The sequence below is a fragment of the Oncorhynchus gorbuscha genome, linkage group LG08 (genome assembly GCF_021184085.1).
Source record: "Oncorhynchus gorbuscha isolate QuinsamMale2020 ecotype Even-year linkage group LG08, OgorEven_v1.0, whole genome shotgun sequence".
NCBI lineage: Eukaryota > Metazoa > Chordata > Actinopteri > Salmoniformes > Salmonidae > Oncorhynchus > Oncorhynchus gorbuscha.
Genome location: NC_060180.1, coordinates 39,866,116 through 39,890,137, shown reverse-complemented (window position 1 = coordinate 39,890,137; position 24,022 = coordinate 39,866,116). Strand labels below are relative to the sequence as shown.

Sequence of the window (24,022 nt, the reverse complement as noted above, 5' to 3'; positions counted from 1 at the left end):
CTGGGTGACAGAGGGAGGGCTTTGCTGCCTTGTGGTATTTTTTTGGGGGGGGAGGACTGAAACGTAACATAATAGTATTAACCGGTTCCCATGCTTTTAAAATAACGGTTCTGAACTGGAACAGTATAGGTCACTTTCCTTCCTGGTTCTGATTCAGTTTTTGGGGGGTGTTCAGTTCTGTTCCCTGAAGTGTATTTTTCCCTTGGGATAATAAAGTTTCAACTAAAGTCTTTAACTTTAAGGGTTGTTGCACTCCCATTACATTATATGTAAAATATGTTAATATTTCACTATGTACATGCATTCTGTCCCTTGTCCTATTTGACCACATACAGTATGGTCTGAAATTATTGACACCCTTGATAAAGATGAGCAAAAATGACTTTATAAAATAAATAATTGAAATACTGAGCTATATTGTATGCCAATATTTTTGGGGAAATTATATTATTTTATACTAATACAATTGCCCAGAGAAGGAGATTTTGTTTGACAAGTAATACAAAAAAATACAAAATAGGTAGGGGTCAAAATGATTGACACCCCTGTTTTCAATACCTTTCAACACCTCCCCTTGAGAGGATAACGGCACTGAGCCTTTTTCTAAAATGTTGAAGAACACATTGGGAGGGATCTTAGACCATTTCTCAACACAGAATCATTCCAGATCCCTGATATCCTTTGTCTGCTCTTATGGCCTGCTTTCTTCAATTCAAACCACAGGTTTTCAATGGGGTTCATGTCCGGAGACTGAGATGGCTATTGCAAAATGTGGATTTTGATGTGTGCTTGGGGTTATGGTCTTGCTGGAAGATCCACTTGCGGCCAAGTTTCAGCCTCCTGTCAGAGGCAACCAGGTTTTTTAGCAAAAATATCCTGGTACTGGGGAAAGTTCATGATGCCATTGAGCTTATCAAGGGCCCCAGGACAAGTGGAAGCAAAATAGCCCCATAACATCAAAGATCCACCACCATATTTTACAGTAGGAACGGGGTCCTTTTCTGTTCATGCATTCTAATTTCAACACCAAACACACCAGTGGTGTGCGTGGCCATTGAGCTCAATTGTCATGACAAATGTAAATGCCTGGAGTTTGCTAAACAACATTGGCACTTGGATTGGAACTGGTGCGTTGGTCAAATGACATGTAAATAGAGCTCTTTGACATCTTTATCAAGGGAGTCAGTCATTTCTGACCCCACCTGTATACTCCTCACTCAAGGGCCTAAGCAGCAGAAGAAGAAAAAGTGGAGTCCTCAGACACCGTAATAGCTTTGACTGCATGTAGGCAGCAGCAGAAAAACACAGGCTGAGCACCAAATGGCACAGAGAGCAACTGCTGCACCTACTGCAAAACGCTTGACAAAAACAAGGAAAACTACCTAATACATACCAATTGCATGTATTCGTTGGTAGTCAACTTTGATAAGGAAGAGTCCTCAAAATGAGAAAGGACAAAGATCAAGGTTAAAATGACGTCAAACATGAACGACATACAGTAAATGTCTCCCCAGAATGACTAGTTCATGACATATATAACTTGTTTAATAACTACATTCAAAGTTTACCATTACCATGATACATAGATGTACTGTCCCAATAACCTTTCATTAAACGGTTATACGCAACAACCAGTGTAGGCCAACAAGAGGGAGACTGTCTCCCATCCCATCCCTAGCAGACAGGGAAGCACCTACAGAACCTCCATGTGCACTGTGCGTGAAAGGCAGACCCCTTGACTTTTTCCACATTTTGTTACATTACAGCCTTAATCTAAAATGTATGAAATAAAACAAAATTTCATTTCAGACCCTTTACTGAATTCTTTGTTGAAGCACCTTTTGCACCGATTATAGTCTCGAGTTTGGGGAGTTTCTCCCATTCTTTGCAGATCCTCTCAAGCTCTGTCAGGTTGGATGGGGAGCGTCGCTGCACAGCTATTTTCAGATCTCTCCAGAAATGTTTGATCGGGTTCAAGCCGGGCTCTGGCTGGGCCACTCAAGGACATTCAGAGACTTGTTCCAAAGCCACTCCTGCATTGTCTTGGCTGTGTGCTTAGGGTCATTGTCCTGTTGGAAGGTGAACCTTCACCTCAGTCTGAGGTCCTGAGCTTCATCAAGGATGTCTCCGTACTTTACTCCGTTCAACTTTCCCTCAATCCTGACTAGTCTCTCAGTCCCTGCCCGCTGAAAAACATCCCCACACCATGATGCTTCCACCACCATGCTTCACCGTAGGGATGGTGCCAGGTTTCCTCCAGACGTGACGCTTGTTTCATCAGACCAGAGAATCATGTTTGTCATGGTCTGAGAGTCTTTAGGTGCCTTCTGGCAAACACCAAGCGGGCTGTCATGTGCCTTTTACTGACGAGTGGCCTCCGTCTGGCCACTCTACCATAAAGGCCTGATTGGTGGAGTGTTGCAGAGATTGTTGTCCTTCTGGAAGGTTCTCCCATCTCCACAGAGAAATCTGGAGCTCTGTGAGAGTGATCATTGTGTTCTTGGTCACCTCCCTGACCAAGGCCCTTTTCCCCCAATTTCTCATTTTAGAAAGATTCTTGGTGGTTCCAAACTTCTTCCATTTAAGAATGATGGAGGCCACTGTGTCCTTGGGGACTTTCAATGCTGCAGAAATGTTTTGGTACCCTTCTCCCAGATCTGTGCCACAAAACAATCCTGTCTCAGAGCTCTACTGTCATGTTTGTCATTTATTATCATGTCTTGTCCCTGTGCTCCCCATTCTATTCGTTTCCCTCTGCTGGTCTTATTTGGTTCTTTCCCTCCTTCTCCCTCTCTCTCCCCCTCCCTCTCTCACTCTCGCTCAATTGTTGGCTCCCAGCTGTTCCTATTCCCCTAATCATCATTTAGTCTTCCCACACCTGTTCCCGATCCTTTCCCCTGATTAGAGTCCCTATTTATTCCTTTGTGTTCCGTTCCTGTCCCGTTTCCTTGTTTAGTAACCATGCTGTGATTGCGGATGATCAATTTTTGCTGTGATTGGATGCCCTGTCCTGTCAATGTTTTTTGAGTCTCATATGCAAAGGTGTTTGAATACTTGTGCCTAAACCTGCAGTCTGTATTTTCTGTTTTTCTACAGACTTTTAATTCCCTGTTTGGACTTAAATAAACTCTGTTTCTGTTAAGTAGTTTTTCACCTGCATGACATCTACGGACAATTCCTTCGACCTCATGGCTAGGTTTTGCTCTGGCACGCACTGTCAATTGTTGGACCTTATAAAGACAGGTGTGTGCCTTTCTAAATCATGTCCAATCAATTGATTTTACCACAAGTGGACTCCAATCAAGTTGTAGAAACATCTCAAGGATGATCAATTAGAAACAGGATGCACCTGAGCTCAATTTTGAGTCTCATAGCAAAGGATTTGAATACTTGTGTAAATAAGGTATTTATGTTTTTCAATTTTAATGCGTTTGCAAAAAAATTGAAAAAATAGTTTTCGCTTTGTCATTATGTGGTATTTTGTGTAGATTGATGAGGGGGAAAAATATATTCATCCATTTTAAAATAAGGCTGTAATGTAACGAAAGGGTTTGAATACTTTCCAAATGCTCTGTGAGAGAGAGAGAGAGAGAGAGAGAGAGAGAGAGAGAGAGAGAGAGAGAGAGAGAGAGAGAGAGAGCAAACCTGATTGGCTGAGGAGGTTGCGAAGGGAACGCTTGTGGCAGATGTGGTGGCTGCAGACGCTTGCGTACCACCGTGCATCATGGGTACTTTTGTCAAAAGGGAAAATCAGGTAAGCAAAAACCCATAGAGGAGTAGAGTGTGGCCAATTGGGCGCCAGGCAAACGTGAGGGACAGGTGAGGGGGCAGAGGGGCAAGGGCCCGATTCTAATTCAATAACTAATTTCCTTTTTCTCTGCCCTCACTGATGCATACTCAAAGATCTGAGAGGATTGGATACGTGTAAGCAATATGATGCAGACAAGACCTAGCCTAGAAGAAGTTTGGGTTGGCAGTAACCACATTGCTTAAACACTTCCAGTCCTTTCTGATCTGAGAAGGGAAAGACAGGAGGGAGAGGAGAAGGGAGTAAGTTGTATGATTGGAATCTAGCCATGGGTGTTAAAGGGATAGGGATTTCAGACTGGTACATCTGTGGATGGCATATTACGGTTATACCAGACAAAAGCGGTATAGAGTCTAAGGTATATTTACAGTAACATGTTTGGTAGTACACCTGAAACAGAATAAAACTTACATAAAAACATACACTGAGTGCACAAAACATTAGGAACACCTGCTCTTGCCATGACAGACTGACCAGGCAAATCCAGGTGAAAGCTACAGTATGATCCCTTATTGATGTCACCTGTTAAATCCACTTCAATCAGTGTAGATGAAGAGGAGGAGACAGGTTAAGGGGGATTTTTAAGCCTTGAGACAATTGAGACATGGATTGTATAGTGTGCCATTCAGAGGGTGAAAGGGCAAGACAAAATATGCTTTTGAACGGGGTATGGTTGAAGGTGCCAAGTGCACTAATTTGAGTATGTCAAGAACTGCAACGCTGCTGAGTTTTTCACGCTCAACAGTTTCCCGTGTGTATCAAGAATGGTCCACCACCACCAAAGGATATGCAGGCAACTTGACACAACTGTGAGAAGCATTGGAGTCAACATGGGCCAGCATCCCTGTGGAACGCTTTCGACACCTTGTAGTCCGGGTGTCAACGAATTGAGACTGTTCTGAGGGCTTAATACTTAATATTAGGAAGGTGTTCCTAATGTTTTTCACACTCAGTGTATATCGCCAGTATTACAATGTATAGTTATGACTCAACACAGCATTATTTTTTTTAAATGACAAAGGAAATGTGCAAATGAGTATATATTATATGCCACAACCAACCCTGTGACTCTGTCAAAGCAAAGGCAGATCCAACTACATGTGGATCTGACCATACTGAGGATTATTAAATGGAGGGAAATTAAAACTATTAGCCTGATCCTAGAACTGTTTGTGCTGTCTTGCCAACTCCTATGGTTATTGAGTGCTCCTATCTTGCTAACTCCTATGGTCACTCGTGTGACAACGACCCTAGCAGTTGCCTAGACAGCACAAAAAAGTGGGAATCATGCCGTAAAACTATATGGGTTCACTCAGATGTGATGGTTAGATAGATTGATGTGCGAGTCACTGGCAAGGCTGAAGGCTAATTGGTGGAGAAGGAAAGCTGGAACCTACCAACACCGGCGGTGGGGGTCATGCAGAATATTGAGCCTGCCCAAATGCACATCATGCAGTGCAACAGGAAGTGTGCAACAGGAAGTGGATTGGAAAAGGGGGAGAGAAATCAAAACAGCCCGTCACAAGGTTCGTTAGAATGAAGGAAGAGATCAGGTTAATTAATGAACTGGACAGCATTCAGTAACACAGTAAGCAGTCATCAGTGGAAATACAGGTGTGCTCACCAGGGTTGGGATAAATTCCATTTCAATTCCAGTTAATTCAGAATGTAAACCTAATTCCAATTTAACACATATCTCATTGAAAACCATTGAAGAGAATTGGAATTGGAATTTCAGTGTTTCTAAATTGACTGGAATTGAAATGGAATTAACCCCAACCCTGGTGCTGACTAAACTAGCCAATAAGGAGAATCAGGTAGAGAGTCAACACAGATCAGATAAAAAAATTGATATTAATGTGTGATAAACAGTGATAATAATAGTAATAGCAATCATCAATTAATATAAATAGTTAAAGTCATAATCATAATCATAATAGTGACACATAGCATACACACACACTCAAGACAGAATCAAAAAAGTGTAGCAGTTGAATATGGAAGCAGGACATACATTATGTTGCCAAACAGATGCAAGGGGACAGAAAGGAGAAACAGTCTCCATCTGACCACATGCACAGCCCCCAGCCCAAACCAAAGCACATTACCAGTGAGGGAACCTAAACACCTGCACCACTTTCAGATTTAGATGGCGGCGTGGGGCCTTTAACATTGTTACAACAATGTTTGCGCTGTTCACCTTCTACGTACTCCAACTCTAATGCTGAGCTCTAACTACCTTCAATGGCCATGCAGGTCTACTCATTTTAGTTCTACGTATGACAGAGACCATATGGAAGCAACGTGGGCGCCCTGGGAGCCATACCTGAGGGGAGGAAGGCAGCCTGCTGCTGAAACTGCATGTTGGCCAAGGCGTGTTGGTACTGGAGCATGCCCGTGTTGAACATGGCAGAAGCCCCATTAGGCTTCTCCAGGGCTGCCCGCTTGGGCATGGGTGGCATGACACTATGGGGGATCCCCTGACCAGCCCCAACGGAGGGAGGGAAAGAGGGACGGGAGAGAGAGAGAGAGAGAGAGAGAGAGAGAGAGAGAGAGAGAGAGAGAGAGAGGAGAAACAAACAACGAGAGAGAATGAGAGAGAAAGAGGTGCGTGAGGGAGGCGTGAGAGAGAGGGTGTGTTGGAAGTAAAAACGGGAAAGAAAACAAAAAAAAAGAGAATTGTTGTTAAGTTAGAGGATAAAAGAACACCACAACAACAAAGTGTAACTGTGTGTAACACCAGCAAGCAAGCAGCAGTCTACATCATTACTACACAAGCAAGAGCATGGCACTAACTGGGGCTACATAGCATTCATATCCATGATACAATCAGTGACTGAGCTTAATATGGAGGATATACCGTATAAATAACCCTTGCGCTGACTTAATGCAACTAAAGCAAGCATTGATCTATTAATTAAACAACAAGGCAGCTAAGAAGAGGAAGAGATAGGAAGCATAGAGAGAGAGGGGGCTGCACTGCTAGCGCCATGATCAACTGAATTATGAGCAATCTTATTAACTCGGGTGAGAATGGATCCCTACAATATGACTTTAATCCTATCCCACTCAATCAGACATGCACTAGGAACAAATACATGCATATATACTGTACATACATACTACTGATATGACTTTAATCCTATCCCACTCAATCAGACATGCACTAGGAACAAATACATGCATATATACTGTACATACATACTACTGATTTACAACACATTGTACATAAGCTAGAGCCATGCCACCATTTACATTTACTGTTAAAAGCTAAGATGTCCTCAACCCTCCCCTACTGTTAACATAAGCTACAGGTGATTAATTGATTGTGGCCCTTTTTACAGATTCCCATGTCGAATTGATGTTTGTTTGGGAAGCAGGTTTTTATCGCAAACATGGTGGAGATGGTCAATTCAGTCAAAGCCGGGAAGGAAGCCACAATCAGTTTATCACAGGCAATAATGACACATATAGCAACAGGAGAAAAGAAAACACATTACGACAACAAACAATAATTAAAGTAGCTACATCTGGGTTAAGACATTGCACTACGACAAAGCCACATGCCAAGCTAAAAGGTGAAAGGTCATAGTACCAGGTCAAAGGTTGCGTCGAGGGGTCGCTTCAGTGATTTGACAGCCGACTGAGTCTTAATTAGCAGGCAGCGAGCACATGATGGCAATGGGCCAATGGGGTTCAAGCGCATTAACATAAACCAGCAAGCAGAGGTGCATCATGGGGGCAGCAGTGCAGTTCGGGTAGGTGAGAAAAAAAACAAATAAAAAACAAATCATTGGAATGCAGTATACAAGGGGATAACATGACTAGGGCATGCACAGTGTGTAGACACTACAGTACTACGGCTGAGAGCTACAGTACAGTACATGGTCATGAGTTCAATAATGGTCTGGCTAAATCAAATACTGTGAATAGATGTAAACAACAATCAAATGGAATGTACACTGTCATTACTTCAAAACACTGGGCATTGAGTGACATGATCACACATTCAAATAAATATAACTTATGAAGCATTCATAAACCCTTTATAAGGTCTACAACAAAAGTCATACTTGATGAAGTGTAGTATAGGGTTTATACCACATCTGGTATAGCACCAGATGTAAGGACCTGTTATATCACCTTTATATAGTGTGACATTTGCTTATAAATGACTATGAAGCATCTATGCAGGCCTTATAAAGGGTTTATGAAGCCTTTATTAAGCAATATGAGCTATAGAATGTTTAAAGTGGGACAAGTGGGACTATTAAATTATCAAAAAGCCATACACTCTAATCTTTCACTGTGCACATCATAGTCATTGTCTCATTACAATGATTAAACACCACAACGTTTGTTTTTTGCTCTTCATACAAAGCATGGCAAATACTAGGAACAATAGACAAGTGTTACAACGCTAGTGTAGCTGTGGATGTTCAGCTAGAGAGGAATGACCATTGTTATATTAGACTTAGACTGCAGTCAGATAAGCACATTAAATGCATTGAATGCCAAGAGGAACCTCTGCAGGGGAAGCACACATGGAGACAGAGGATGAAGATACAGATACAATCAGTTAGATCAGCTAAACGCCTGTGTTTCTTTTATCAGCTAACGCCATCAGGCAGAGAAAAAGACTGAGCCATATAATATAATAGAGACGTTGCCTGTAGGCGCATATCTAAGATCAGTTTCTCTGCTTACCCTCCCCAAATCCTAACCATATCCATTGCAACGTCAAAACCCATAACTGACCTTAGATCTGTGGCTACGGCAGCTTCATCCTACTGTGTGTATTTCCTCATTCCTACAATGCGACTGTTTCCTAGATGATCCAAGATGGCGGACTACTCACCATGGCTGCGGCGGCAGTGGCCTGGTTCACCTGATGCTGTGCAGCCTTGATCTTGGCCTGCAGGTGGGCCGGAGGGTGGAAGTACTTGCACTTCTCCCTGGAGCAGCGGCCCTTGATGTAGTCCATACACACGGTGACCGTGTTGTCGTTGGTGTCGATCATGGTGCTGTCTGAGGGGTGGGAGAAGCGGCAGTCATTCTCCCCCCGGGAGCAGTTGCCCCGCTGGTACTCACGACACACCTGGCGAGGGGGAGAGGGTGTGGGGGAGGGATGAATACATGGATATACATTGATACACACTAGTTTGGTTTCCATCCAATTGGCGACAGATTTTCATGCGAATATTCTAAAATATCCACTGCAATTTATCGCATAATTCATTTTCATAATTCATATGAACGCATAATTCATTCATTTTCATTCATTTCATTATCTATCAGCATTTATAAAATTGGACCAAAACTTCCTGTTTCCATCACAACTGGCGTGATTTTTTCAATTTTTATACGGCTTTACACACAAAAACTGTACCGTAATTTCCGGACTATAAGCCGCTACTTTCTTCCCACTATTTGAACCTCGCGGTTTATACAATGACGCGGCGAGTTTATGGATTTTTCCCGCTTTCACAAGATTCATGCCGCCAAAAAACTGAGCACCGTCACATAATGTGACGTAAATCGAGCGCGCTCAAACTTCCCACCATTCTGATTACGGTAGTCATTTTGTCACCCTCATCATGGCAAAGACACGGAGAAATGCATATGATGCAGTTTTCAAGTTGAAGGCGATCGATCTGGCTGTTGGAATAGGAAATAGAGCTGCTGCATGGGAGCTTGGCCTTAATGAGTCAATGATAAGACGTTGGAAACAGCAGCGTGAGGAACTGACTCAAGAAAGACAACAAAAGCTTTCAGAGGGAAGAATAGCAGATGGTCCGAACTAGAAAATAAGCTTGAAGACTGGGTCAACACACAGAGAGCAGACGGCCGAGGTGTTTCAACTGAGGCTATTCAATTCCAACACCGAAGGAGATGACTTCAGTCGTTTCAGTGCACAGGAAGAGGAAGATAGTGAGTGACCAATGACTTTCTTGGTAGGCTACTGTTTACTGCTATTTTTTAAATTTTTGTTTTTGTTACAAGCGTTTAAAAGCCTATTTATTTTTGTTACAAGCCGTGTTTCGTTAAAGCCTATTAATTTTTGTAACAAGCCGTGTTTAGTTTAAAAGCCTATTTATTTTTGTAACAAGCCGTGTTTCGTTTAAAAGCCTATTTATTTTTGTTACAAGCCGTGTTTCGTTTAAAAGCCTATTTATTTTTGTAACAAGCCGTGTTTCGTTTAAAAGCCTATTTATTTTTGTAACAAGCCGTGTTTCGTTTAAAAGCCTATTTACTTTTGTTACAAGCCGTGTTTAGTTTAAAGCTGTGTAAAGTTAATTTGTTTCAATGTACCGGTAGGCACCTGCGGCTCATAGACATGTAGACATTTGTACATTTATGTACAAAATACCTATTTTTAAATAATTCAGTGGGTGTGGCTTATATTCAGGTGCGCTTAATAGTCCAGGAATTACGGTAGATGGAAACGTGGTTAGTCATACAGGCATAAGCATTGAGCAAAGTCACTGTGTGTTGAACATGGCATTTGAAGGGCAGCAGAGGGCAGCACTGGCTTTATGTTAACACAGCATGATGTGGCCTAGAATCAGCACAGGCTGCTGGAGCGGGTGTGGGGGGGGGGTTGTCCGTCAATCTGAATCGCTTACCTCCAGTCTGTCTGTCCTCATGAGTTTCTGTGCAGCTGCGGCTGCAGCATTGGGAACCTGGCCGTGGTTGGGGTGGCCTGCCATGAGGACCTGCGGGCTGGGCATGATCTCTGCCTGCATCAGGCCGGGCGATACCGGGCCCAGGTACGGGTTGAAGGCTGCCGCCGCTGGCATTGGTGGCCAGGCCTGGTGCCATAGAGAACATAGGCTGCAATCGGGAGGAGGGGGCGGGCGGATAGAGACAAGGGTCAAAGGTGAGAGGTTATATTTCCTGGTATGTTAAATGTACTGTATTCAATGTTATGTGGCTTGTCTACACTGATACTGAATTCCCTATATAGTGTACTGCTTTAGGGCTCTGCATGGTCAGAAGTAGTACACTACATAGGGAATAGAGTGTCATTTGAGACGCAGCCGACTGTAAGTGTTGTCATGTAATTACTTGATGTAAACTGAACCTGTTGCTGTCTTGGACCAGGTCATAGAGACTAACCTGGATTGGCAAAGGTTGAATAAAATGAAGAGGGGTTTCAGGTCCTGGGATTCAGTCACAGTTCAGTTATATTCTTTTCCACTCACGTGTATGTGTGTGTATGTGTATTTGTGCGCACATTTGTGCATGTGTGTGTTCTCTCACCATTGTGTATGTGTGTGACTTCACATCCCTACTGTATTTGTCTCACCATAGGCTGTAGCTGTGTGCCGGGCATCATGGCGTTTGCGAGCTGCATCTGCTGGGCCAGCATGGCCATGTTCTTCTGTTGGATGAGGTTGTTCCTGCCGTTGATCTCCAGCTGGGTCTTTAGGTGGCCAGGGGGGTGCAGGTACTTACAGTTCTCCCTGGAACAACGGCCCTGAGAGAGGGAGAGGGAGATGTGAAAGGGTAGTGGGGTTTGGACAGCAAGAGAGAGAAGCAATGTGTCAAAGTAAAGTAAGTTGATTCAGATTCAGACAGCACTGCTTTAAAGACGTCCTCCAGTGATTATTGAACTTTTACTGTTGAAAAGCGATATCCCAAGTATAAATACAGTTAAGTACACACAAAAAATGTTTTGAGCAAAATTGTGTTTTTTAGAGAAAACAAACTTCAAGGAGACTGCCTCGCCTGGTTCACCAACTACTTCTCAGATAGAATTCAGTGTGTCGAATCGGAGGGCCTGTTGTCCGGAACTCTGGCAGTCTCTATGGGGGTAGCACAGGGTTCAATTCTCGGGCCGACACTTTTCTCTGTATATGTCAATGATGTTGCTCTTGCTGAGGGTGATTCATTGATCCACTTCTACGCAGACGACACCATTCTCTATACTCCTGGCCCTTCTTTCGACACTGTGTCAACAAACCTCCAAATGAGCTTCAATGCCATACAACACTCTTTCCGTGGCCTCCAACTACTCTTAAATGCTAGTAAAACTAAATGCATGCCCTTCAACACATCGCTGCCCGCACCTGCCTGCCCGACTAGTATGACTACTCTGGACGGTTCTGACTTAGAATACTTGGAAAACTACAAATACCTAGGTGTCTGGCTAGACTGTAAACTCTCCTTCCAGACTCATATTAAGCATCTCCAATCCAAAATGTAATCTAGAATCGGCTTCCTATTTCTCAACAAAGCCTCCTTCACTCATGCCTCCAAACACCCTCGTAAAACTGACTATCTTACCAATCCTTGACTTCGGCGATGTCGTTTACAAAATAGCCTCCAACACTCTACTCAGCAAACTGGATGCAGTCTATCACATTGCCATCCGTTTTGTCACCAAAGCCCCATATACCACCCACCACTGCGACCTGTATGCTCTCGCCGGCTGGCCCTCACTACATATTCGTCGCCAACCCCACTGGCTCCAGGTCATCTATAAGTCTTTGCTAGGTAAAGCTCAGCCTTATCTCAGCTCACTGGTCACTATAGCAACACCCACCCGTAGCACGCACTCCAGCAGGTATATTTCACTGGTCATCCCCAAAGCCAACACCTAATTTGGCCGCCTTTCATTCCAGTTCTCTGCTGCCAATGACTGGAACGAATTGCAAAAATCGCTGAAGTTGGAGACTTATATCTCACTCACTAACTTTAAGCATCAGCTATCTGAGCAGCTTACTGATCACTGGAGCTGTACACAGCCCATCTATAAATAGCCCATCCAACTACCTACCTCATCCCCATATTGTTTTTATGAACTTTTTTCTGCTCTTTTGCACACCAGTATTTCTACTTGAACATCATCTGCACATCTATCACTCCACTTTTATATCGCCACTATTGGCCTATTTATTGCCTTACCTCCTTACTCCTTTTGCACACACTGTATACAGATTTTCTATTGTGTTATTGACTATACTTTTGTTTATCCCATGTATAACTCTGTGTTGTTGTTTTTTTGTCGCACTGCTTTGCTTTATCTTGGCCAGGTCGCAGTTGTAAATGAGAACTTGTTCTCAACTGGCCTACCTGGTTAAATAATGGTGAAATAAAATAAAAATGTAATCAAAGAGTTGGTCTGTTGGGAATCTGTGATGTCATCAGCCTCGTCCCTTGCTTGAGGACCAATAGAGGAGAAAAAGGGAACAAAAGACGAAAGGACCCCCCACCCACACTTTTGCTATGTCATGACTTACCTGGACCACCTATTGAGAAGTGCCTTTTGTTAAGTAAATCAGGTGTTAAAAGAGGTGAAAAGGAGACTGGAGGGCCGCTTTCAGCTGACGACTCTGTGTGTTTCTGTGTGACTGTGTCAGTGTGTGTGTGTGATATGCTGGGAGCTGTTTATAGCCGCATGCCCCTAACCCTGTTTCACCCTAGGTCTGGGCTATGCCTGGCACTAACTAATTGTTAAGGGCTCTTTATTTCTGCTCTATCCTGTGGGACAAAAATGTCTGTGTGTGTTTCTTTGTGCGTGTGTCAGTGTGTGTGTGAGTGTGTGTCTTTATCCATACTTGAGCATGTGTGTGTGTCTGCATACGTGTGTTTGTTCAGGTCAGAAGAGGGACTCTATGACGCTTAAAAAATATATATATATATTTTACCAGGTAAGTTGACTGAGAACACATTCTCATATACAGCAACAACCTGGGGAATGGTTACAGGGGAGAGGGGGGGGATGAATGAGTTAATTGTAAGCTGAGGATGATTAGGTGACCGTGATGGTATGAAGGACAGCTTGGGAATTTAGCCAGGACACCGGGGTCAACACCCCTACTCTTACCAAAAGTGCCATGGGATCGTTAATGAACTCAGAGAGTCAGGACACCCATTTAACTTCCCATCCGAAAGACGGCACACGACACAGGGCAATGTCCCCAATCACTACCCTGGGGCATTAGGATATTTTTTAGACCTGAAGAAAGAGTGCCTCCTACGGGCCCTCCAACACCACTTCCAGCAGCATCTGGTCTACCATCCAGAGACTGACCAGGACCAACCCTGCTTAGCTTCAGAAGCAAGCCAGCAGTGGGATGCAGGGTGGTATGCTGCAGGGTGGTATGCTGCTGGCGGAGGGTGGTATGCTGCTGGCTGGAGGACTGTTATCCAGACATCCAGCTAGGCTACATGTCAGACAGGAGGTATAAATACATTTCACTCATATGATACATAGATATTGTATCACAGGGCAAAATGAGGTCAAACTTCAAAGCGTCCGTGCCAAGAGATAATGAACTAGGAGAGATCGTTTTATGCTGTCTGCTAGGAATACACGCTGCCAAGAAGGAGGGGTCTGAGTCGCAGAAATCCTGATGGACTGGGGTCAGAATAGTTCAAGTGTCACACACAGGCGTACACACACACCGGGGACAGAGTAGTTCAAGTGTCATACACAGGCCTACACACACACTGGAGTCATGTTCATGTAACATGTGACACACACTGGAGTCATGTTCATGTAACAGGTGACACACTGGAGTCATGTTCATGTAACAGGTGACACACTGGAGTCATGTTCATGTATCAGGTGACACACTGGAGTCATGTTCATGTAACAGGTGACACACTGGAGTCATGTTCATGTAACAGGTGACACACTGGAGTCATGTTCATGTATCAGGTGACACACTGGAGTCATTTTCATGTAACAGGTGACACACTGGAGTCATGTTCATGTCACAGGTGACACACTGGAGTCATGTTCATGTAACATGTGACACACACTGGAGTCATGTTCATGTAACAGGTGACACACTGGAGTCATTTTCATGTAACAGGTGACACACTGGAGTCATGTTCATGTAACAGGTGACACACTGGAGTCATGTTCATGTAACATGTGACACACACTGGAGTCATGTTCATGTAACAGGTGACACACTGGAGTCATGTTCATGTAACAGGTGACACACTGGAGTCATGTTCATGTAACAGGTGACACACTGGAGTCATGTTCATGTATCAGGTGACACACTGGAGTCATTTTCATGTAACAGGTGACACACTGGAGTCATGTTCATGTAACAGGTGACACACTGGAGTCATGTTCATGTAACAGGTGACACACTGGAGTCATGTTCATGTAACAGGTGACACACTGGAGTCATGTTCATGTAACAGGTGACACACTGGAGTCATGTTCATGTAACAGGTGACACACTGGAGTCATGTTCATGTATCAGGTGACACACTGGAGTCATTTTCATGTAACAGGTGACACACTGGAGTCATGTTCATGTAACAGGTGACACACTGGAGTCATGTTCATGTAACAGGTGACACACACTGGAGTCATTTTCATGTAACAGGTGACACACTGGAGTCATGTTCATGTAACATGTGACACACACTGGAGTCATGTTCATGTAACAGGTGACACACTGGAGTCATGTTCATGTAACAGGTGACACACTGGAGTCATGTTCATGTAACAGGTGACACACTGGAGTCATGTTCATGTAACAGGTGACACACTGGAGTCATGTTCATGTAACAGGTGACACACACTGGAGTCATGTTCATGTAACAGGTGACACACACTGGAGTCATGTTCATGTAACAGGTGACACACTGGAGTCATGTTCATGTAACAGGTGACACACACTGGAGTCATGTTCATATAACAGGTGACACACTGGAGTCATGTTCATGTATCAGGTGACACACTGGAGTCATTTTCATGTAACAGGTGACACACTGGAGTCATGTGCATGTAACAGGTGACACACTGGAGTCATGTTCATGTAACAGGTGACACACACTGGAGTCATTTTCATGTAACAGGTGATACACTGGAGTCATGTTCATGTAACATGTGACACACTGGAGTCATGTTCATGTAACAGTTGACACACTGGAGTCATGTTCATGTAACAGGTGACACACTGGAGTCATGTTCATGTAACAGGTGACACACTGGAGTCATGTTCATGTATCAGGTGACACACTGGAGTCATTTTCATGTAACAGGTGACACACTGGAGTCATTTTCATGTAACAGGTGACACACACTGGAGTCATGTTCATATAACAGGTGACACACTGGAGTCATGTTCATGTATCAGGTGACACACTGGAGTCATTTTCATGTAACAGGTGACACACTGGAGTCATTTTCATGTAACAGGTGACACACACTGGAGTCATGTTCATATAACAGGTGACACACTGGAGTCATTTTCATGTAACAGGTGACACACTGGAGTCATGTTCATGTAACAGGTGACACACACACATAGCCCTGTTCTTTACGACAGATATTTATTTACTGACATTCCACGGGCACAGCTGAGCCGACCGGCCGAGGTAGCAGGGTCCACCCACTGGGGACACACTGGTTGAATCAACGTTGTTTCCACATAATTTTTATGAAATTACATTGAAACAACGTGGAATAGGTGTTGAATTTACATCAGTGCCTAGTGGGCACACTCCATCACAAATAGAGCTGCTGCCTGGGTGCTTCTCAATAGTCTAACATATATGCCTCTCTTTGTTTCCTTTCCTCTATTCGCAATGACATGAAATACTTGGACAGGTCAAAGGAAGCAAATTCCTGGCGGACATTCTCCATATTGCTTTCATTCTGGGTTTTCAGATCAGTGGAGAGGAAGGAAAGGAGATAAGGGGAGGAAACCACTTTGCACAATTGAGATGCACCCTCAGAAGTTTCGTTACTCAGATACAGGCAGGAAAAAGTGTTGTGCATAAGAGTGTTGTTGTGTCTGCGTCACAGCACACCACGTCAGTCACAACTACAACAGGAGACGTAACGCCTCGGGACAGTGTGTGTGTGTGTGTGTGTGTGTGTGTGTGTGTGTGTGTGTGTGTGTGTGTGTGTGTGTGTGTGTGTGTGTGTGTGTGTGTGTGTGTGTGTGTGTGTGTGTGTGTGTGTGTGTGTGTGTGTGTGTGTGTGTGTGTGTGTGTGTGTGTGTGTGTGACAGTGTCTATCACAAACAGAGGGACGTCTAGCCTAGGCAGACATCTGACTTGTTGAGACATGTGACTCAGAAATGTCAACAACTGGGTCAAATTTGATCTCATGATCCCTGCCTCAGCAGTGCTGTGTGGCTGACTGGCTGGTTTAAACACTGTTATTAAACCCTATCACTACATGTACTTAACCTAAATTGCTATAGATAATGGCTTAACGACTGGCATGTGAAATGTAGGTTAAATGGTAAATGGTTGAAAGTAGGCTTGGGCGACATACCATTTATACGGTATCTGGGTATCTCGAAATATGATTTTCAATATATATGTTGTTATGGTGGGGGGGGGGCTGCTACAGCACTGCTTATAACTAACTATAAGTTAAGTATAACTATAATAAATCTAAGATGTGTCAAATAAATAATATCTAGCTCAGGGCTCCAGCTATGCATTTGGTTTGTTAATTTGCTAACTAAGAGGCACGATGTCAAGATCAAGCTTCTTGGTTACAGAAGAGACATTCAATCCCCTCCTGGATCAAGATCCCTGTTGTGTAAATTGTACAGTGAGGGGGAAAGTATTTGATTCCCTGCTGATTTTGTACGTTTTCCCACTGACAAAGAAATGATCGGTCTATAATTTTTATGGTAAATTTATTTGAACAGTGAGAGCCAGAATAACAACAACAAAATCCAGAAAAACACATGTCAAAAATGTTATAAATTGATTTGCATTTTAATGAGGGAAATAAGTATTTGACCCCTCTGCAAAACATGACTTAGTACTTGGTGGCAAACCCTTGTTGGCAATCAGAGGTCAGACATTTCTTGTAGTTGGCCACCAGGTTTGCACACATCTCAGGAAGGATTTTGTCCCACTCCTCTTTGCAGATCTTCTCCAAGTCATTAAGGTTTTGAGGCTGACGTTTGGCAACTCGACCCTTCAGCTCCCTCCGCATATTTTCTATGGGTTTAAGGTCTGGAGACTGGCTAGGCCACTCCAGGACCTTAATGTGCTCTTCTTGAGCCACTCCTTTGTTTCCTTGGCCATGTGTTTGGGTCATTGTCATGCTGGAATACCCATCCACGACCCATTTTCAATGCCCTGGCTGAGGGAAGGAGGTTCTCACCCAAGATTTGACGGTACGTAGGCCCATTCATCGTCCCTTTGATGCGGTGAAGTTGTCCTGTCTCCTTAGCAGAACCCCCCCCCCCCCCCAAAGCATAATGTTTCCACCTCCATGTTTGACTGTGGGGATGGTGTTCTTGGGGTCATAGGCAGCATTCCTCCTCCTCCAAACACAGCGAGTTGAGTTGATGCCAAAGAGCTCCATTTTGGTCTCATCTGACCACAACACTTTCACCCATGTGTCCTCTGAATCATTCAGATGTTCATTGGCAAACTTCAGACGGGCACGTATATGTGCTTTCTTGAGCAGGGGGACCTTGCGGGCGCTGCAGGATTTCAGTCCTTCACGGCGTAGTGTGTTACCAATTGTTTTCTTGGTGACTATGGTCCCAGCTGCCTTGAGATCATTGACAAGATCCTCCCCTGTAGTTCTGGGCTGATTCCTCACCATTCTCATGATCATTGCAACTCCATGAGGTGAGATCTTGCGTGGAGCCCCAGGCCAAGGGAGATTGACAGTTCTTTTGTGTTTCTTCCATTTGCGAATAATCGCACCAAATGTTGTCACCTTCTCACCTTCTCACCAAGCTGCTTGGCGATGGTCTTGTAGCCCATTCCAGCTTGTGTAGGTTTACAATCTTGTCCCTGACATCCTTGGAGAGCTCTTTGGTCTTGGCCATGGTGGAGAGTTTGGAATCTGATTGATTGATTGCTTCTGTGGACAGGTGTCTTTTATACAGGTAACAAGCTGAGATTAGGAGCACTCCCTCCCTGTATAAAAGACACCTGGGAGCCAGACATCTTTCTGATTGAGGGAGGGTCAAATACTTCTTTCCCTCATTAAAATGCAAATCAATTTATAACACTTTTGACATGCGTTTTTATTTTATTTTTTGTTGTTATTCTGTCTCTCACTGTTCAAATAAACCTACCATTAAAATTATAGACTGATCATTTCTTTGTCAGTGGGCAAATGTACAAAATCAGCAGGGGATCAAATACTTTTCCCCCCTCACTGTATTTATACAAATAGCGTCCCTTGTGTGCACATTCACTAATACGTATACCCAGGTATGGTACAGAAACAGTATGGAAATCTGGATACCGCCTAACACTAGCTGAAAGACTCAACTTCTCTGTCATTCAAGTTAAATGACGCATGCAGGCAGAAGGGCTACTCTATGTGATGGAAACACATCACCAAGTTAACAGGATTTATGATTGTAAACATGTTCAGAGAGGTCAAAAAGGAGAGGCCAAATTGAAATATCGATACAGTTCTTAGACTGGACTGATGGGCTAACTGGCTAATGTACAAAAGCTGTGAGTCAGAAACTTGGAGAGAAACTATGCAGAGCTTGTTTTGAAAGAGGCTCTAGATCCATACAGAACTGTTCTGAAAAGAGAGAATCTGTCTCCTCACCACGCGCTCTCACCACTGGTGTCCCCCAGGGCTCTGTTCTAGGCCCTCTCCTATTCTCGCTATACACCAAGTCACTTGGCTCTGTCATAACCTCACATGGTCTCTCCTATCATTGCTATGCAGACGACACACAATTAATCTTCTCCTTTCCCCCTTCTGATGACCAGGTGGCGAATCGCATCTCTGCATGTCTGGCAGACATATCAGTGTGGATGACGGATCACCACCTCAAGCTGAACCTCGGCAAGACGGAGCTGCTCTTCCTCCCGGGGAAGGACTGCCCGTTCCATGATCTCGCCATCACGGTTGACAACTCCATTGTGTCCTCCTCCCAGAGCGCTAAGAACCTTGGCGTGATCCTGGACAACACCCTGTCGTTCTCAACTAACATCAAGGCGGTGGCCCGTTCCTGTAGGTTCATGCTCTACAACATCCGCAGAGTACGACCCTGCCTCACACAGGAAGCGGCACAGGTCCTAATCCAAGCACTTGTCATCTCCCGTCTGGATTACTGCAACTCGCTGTTGGCTGGGCTCCCTGCCTGTGCCATTAAACCCCTACAACTCATCCAGAACGCAAGCAGCCCGTCTGGTGTTCAACCTTCCCAAGTTCTCTCACGTCACCCCGCTCCTCCGCTCTCTCCACTGGCTTCCAGTTGAAGCTCGCATCCGCTACAAGACCATGGTGCTTGCCTACGGAGCTGTGAGGGGAACGGCACCTCAGTACCTCCAGGCTCTGATCAGGCCCTTCACCCCCCCCTTAAAAGATTTAGATGCACTATTGTAAAGTGGCTGCTCCACTGGATGTCATAAGGTGAACGCACCAATTTGTAAGTCGCTCTGGATAAGAGCGTCTGCTAAATGACTTAAATGTAATGTAAATGTAAATGTATGTTCTAAACCTGCAGAGATTTGCTCATCCAGAGGCGGCGCTCCTAGTGGCCAGGGACTTTAATGCATGGAAACTTAAATCTGTCTTACCTCATTACCACCAGAATGTTAAATATACAACTAGAGGAAAAACACTCTGGAACACCTTTACTCCACACACAGCGATACACACAAAGCTCTCCCTCGCCCTCGCCCTCTCCCTTGCCCTCCATTTGGTAAAGCTGACCATAATTATATCCTCCTGATTCCTGCTCACAAGCAAAAAAATAAAGCAGGAAGTACCAGTGACTTGGTCAATACGGAAGTGGTCAGATGAAGCAGATCTCAAGCTACAGGACTGTTATCCTAGCACAGACTGGAATATGTTCCCGGGATTCTTTGGATGGCATTGAGGAGTACACCACATCAGTCACTGGCTACATCAATAAGTGCATCGATGACGTTATCCCCACAGTGACCATACGCACATACCCAATCAGAGCTGCTGATTTCAAGGAGCGGGACTTTAACCCGGACGCTTATAAGAAATCCTGCTATGCCCTCAGACAAACCATCAAACAGGAAAATTGTCAATACAGGACTAAGATTGAATCGTACTACACCGATGTAAGACCTTCAAACAGGTCAATATTCACACGAGGACATGTACTCTGAGCATGCGCTGACCAACTGGCAAGTGTCTTCACTGACATGTTCAACCTCTCCCTCCTTGAGTCTGTAATAACAACACGTTTCAAGCAGACCACCGTAGTCCCTGAGCCCAAGAACACTAAGGTAACCTACCTAAAAGGACTACTGACCCGTAGCACTCACGTCTGTAGCCATGAAGTGCTTTGAAAGGCTGGTCAATGCTCACAGCAACACCATTATCCCAGAAACCCTTGACCCACTCCAATTTGCAGACCACCCCAACAGATCCACAGTTGGCGCAATCTCTATTGCACTCCACACTGCCCTTTCCCACCTGGACAAAAATTACAGCTATGTGAGAAGGCTATTCATTGTCTACAGCTCAGCGATTAACACCATAGTGCCCTCAAAGCTCATCACTAAGTTAAGGAACCTGGGACTAGACACCTCCCTCGGCAACTGGATCCTTGACTTCCTGATGGGCTGCCCCCCAGGTGGTGAGGGTAGGTAACAACTAGAGCTTTACCGATTATGATTTTTCAATACCGATACCGATTATTGGAGGACCAAAAAAAGCTGATACTGATTAATCGGCCAATTTTTATATATATATTTGTAATAATGACAATTACAACAATACTGAATGAACACTTATATAATACATAAATAAAAATACATTTAGTCTCAAATAAATAATGAAACATGTTCAATTTGGTTTAAATAATGCAAATAATAATGCAACGTGTTGGAGAAGAAAGTAAAAGTGCAATATGTTCCATGTAAGAAAGCTAAGTTTCAGTTCCTTGCTCAGAACATGAGAACATATGAAAGCTTTTAACATGAGTCTTCAATATTCCCAGGTAAAAAGTTTTAGGTTGTAGTTATTATAGGAATTATAGGACTATTTCTCTATACCATTTGTATTTCCTATACCTTTGACTATTGGATGTTCTTATAGGCACTATAGTATTGGCAGCCTAATCTCAGGAGTTGGTAGGCTTGGAATCATAAACAGCGTGGGGCTTCAACCATTACGAAGAGCTGCTGGCAAACACAGGAAAGTGCTGTTTGAATGAATGCTTACGAGCCTGCTGCTGCCTACCACCGCTCAGTCAGACTGCTCTATCAAATCATAGACTTAATTATAATATAATAAACACACAGAAATACGAGCCTTAGGTCATTAATATGGTAAAATCTGGAAACTAAACATAAATTATTTTAGTGAAATACGGAACAGTTCTGTATTTTATCGAACGGGTGGCATTCCTAAGTCTAAATATTGCTATTACATTGCACAACCTTCAATGTTATGTCATAATTATGTACAATTTTGGCAAATGAATTACGGTCTTTGTTAGGAAGAAATGGTCTTCACACAGTTCGCAACGAGCCAGGCGGCCCAAACTGTTGCATATACCCTGACTCTGCTTGCACTGAACGCAAGAGAAGTGACACAATTTCACCTGGTCAATATTGCCTGCTGACATGAATTTCTTTTAACTAAATATGCAGGTTTAAAAAAATATACTTGTGTATTGATTTTGAGAAAATGCATTGATGTTTATGGTTCGGTAGATTGGTGCAATGTACATTGGTGCTTTTTTCACGAATGTGCTTGTTAAATCATCACCTGTTTGGTGAAGTAGGCTGTGATTCGATGATAAATTAACAGGCACCCCATTGATTATTTGCAACGCAGGACCAGCTAGTTAACCTAGTAATATCATCAACCATGTGTAGTTAACTAGTGATTATGTGAAGATTGATTGTTTTTTATAAGATACGTTTAATGCTAGCTAGCAACTTACCGTGGCTCATTGCTGCACTCGCGTAACAGGTGGTCAGCCTGCCAAACAGTCTCCTCGTGGAGTGCAATGTAACCGGCCATTCCCGGCGTCCAAAAATGCTGATTACCGATTGTTATGAAAACTTGAAATCGGCCCTAATTAAATCGGCCATGCCGATTAATCGGTCGACCTCTAGTAACAACACATCTGCCATGCTGATCCTCAACACGGGGGCCCCTCAAGTGTGCGTGCTTAGTCCCCTCCTGTACTCCCTGTTCACCCATGACTGCATGGCCAGGCACGACTCCAACACCATCATTAAGTTTGCCGACGACACAACAGCGGTAGGCCTGATCACAGACAATGATGAGACAGACAATAGGGAGGAGGTCAGAGACCTGGCTGTGTGGTGCCAGGATAACAACCTCTCCCTCAACGTGAGACAAAGGAGATGATTGTGGACTACAGAAAAGGAAGGATAGAGCACACCCCCATTCTCCTCGACGGGGCTGTAGTGGAGCAGGTTGAGAACCTCAAGTTCCTTTGGCGTTCACATCACCAGCAAACTAACATGCTCCAAACACACCAAGAGAGACAAAGCCTATTCCCCCTCAGGAGACTGAAAAGATTTGGCATGAGTCCTTAGATCCTCAAAAAGTTATACAGCTGCACCACCGAGAGCATCCTGACTGGTTGTATTACTGCCTGGTATGGCAACTGCTCGCCCTCCGACCTCAAGGTACCTGCATACGGCCCAGTACATCACTGGGGCCAAGCATCCTGCCATCCAGGACCTCTACACCAGGCGGTGTCAGAGGAAGGCCCTAAAAATTGTCAAAGACTCTAGCCACCCTTGTCATAGACTGTTGTTGGCAAGCGGTACCAGAGAACCAAGTCTAGGTCCAAAAGGCTTCTTTAACAGCTTCTACCCCCAAGCCATAAGACTTCTGAACAGCTGATCAAATAGCTACCCAGACTATTTGCATTGTCCCCCACCCCCTCTTTTACACTGCTGCTACTCTCGGGTTATGATCTATGCATAGTCACTTTAACTCTACGTACATGTACAATATTACCTCAATTACCTCGACTAACCTGTGGCCCCGCACATTGACGCTGTACCGGAATCCCCTGTATTAAGCCTTGCAACTGTTATTTTACTGCTGCTCTTTAAATATTAGTTATTTAAATGTTTTACTTATCTATTTTTTACTTAACACTTATTTTTCTTAAAACTGCATTGTTGGTTAAGGGCTTGTACACAGTAAGTAAGCATTTCACTGTAAGGTCTGACAAATAAACATTTGATTAGAACTACGAAGGAGTGTTCTGAAAAGAGGTTCTAGCTCTAAGCAGAACTGTTCCCGAAAAG

General features: G+C 43.9%; 1 pseudogene across 1 annotated transcript in view; it reads right to left on the bottom strand.

The window, feature by feature from the left end:
- Positions 1-24,022, bottom strand: part of LOC124041646 — an 89,425-nt pseudogene that overhangs the window by 5,718 nt on the left and 59,685 nt on the right. The window contains exons 3-10 of the transcript XR_006839972.1: positions 11,118-11,288; positions 10,435-10,642; positions 8,667-8,906; positions 7,404-7,457; positions 6,135-6,288; positions 5,206-5,241; positions 3,646-3,731; positions 1,394-1,438 (exon numbers count right to left, since the gene is read on the bottom strand). The product of XR_006839972.1 is annotated as a muscleblind-like protein 1 (transcript). The remainder of the gene's footprint in view (positions 1-1,393; positions 1,439-3,645; positions 3,732-5,205; positions 5,242-6,134; positions 6,289-7,403; positions 7,458-8,666; positions 8,907-10,434; positions 10,643-11,117; positions 11,289-24,022) is intronic.